Below are 1,061 nucleotides of genomic sequence, written 5' to 3'. Positions count from 1 at the left end.
ATACAAACCTATGCTCGTCCTTTTAGAAATCTTAAAGATTCTTTTGTATGCTTTCACATGGAAGAGTCAACTGACCCTATAATCTCTTATAACATTCTTTACAATCCATTGGAAAAGAGACATTAGGCTGGACAAAACATAGGAATTCTCATTATACTCCTAAGTGACTACTTTGAATGATCCTACTGCTTTTTCTAGACCACTTTCATTAATTAACTCTTATGTTTTCATGTTGAGCATAGAACATTTAGAAGCATTCACTTTTCATTATGTTACATATTGTAACTAAAATGACACATTTCAGAAAGTTCTTTATAATTTAGAGAGGAAAGTTTCCAAATTCTGATCATCTTTCTTGATTATTACTGCTACAGCTTAATTGGGTTACAATGCCAATAAATGAGAATTTTTCATCCTCTTATTTAAAGTTGACATTGGAAAATAAAATTTCAGCTAGAGAAATGTAAAGTAGCTTTCTTAGTAGAGATAATAACAGGCTTCCCACTCAGTAATTTCTTTTTCTGAATGCTTAATATAAAAGGTTTTTGAGCAGTAATTTTTTTCAGTGTGCCTTTTTTCGGTAAGTAGAGGGATGCAAATATATGTTGAAAATTCCTTGAGATGAATCAGAACTGGTTTCAATTCCTCTCTATAAGATTTCAGTTGACAACTTAGACTCCCGAGTAATAAGAATGTCATTAATACTATTGACAGTTTTTCAAGGCAATTGCATGCATATTAGTGACAAAGAATAGTAGCTGATATGTACTGCTAGTAGACACCAAACACTTTACATCTTTTAACTCATTCAATGCTTATAGCAACCCTGAAAGTGAAAGGCCACTTTCTCTCCATTTGATAGTAAAGGAAATTGGGGTATTTTTCTTTTTAAATTCACATATAGAACAAGTTTCAAAGCATGATTTAGTAGTGAAATATTTTATAATACGTATTTTGTTTAAAAGAACTCAAATAGATTGTTTAAAAATTCAAGCAAAGACATTACATGAGTCATCAAAGAGAAAATAGCAATACATGCATATTTTAAGGACAACAAAATA

The sequence above is a fragment of the Octodon degus genome, unplaced genomic scaffold (genome assembly GCF_000260255.1).
Source record: "Octodon degus isolate 3935 unplaced genomic scaffold, OctDeg1.0 scaffold00018, whole genome shotgun sequence".
NCBI classification, from domain to species: domain Eukaryota; kingdom Metazoa; phylum Chordata; class Mammalia; order Rodentia; family Octodontidae; genus Octodon; species Octodon degus.
This window is presented reverse-complemented; position numbering follows the sequence as displayed.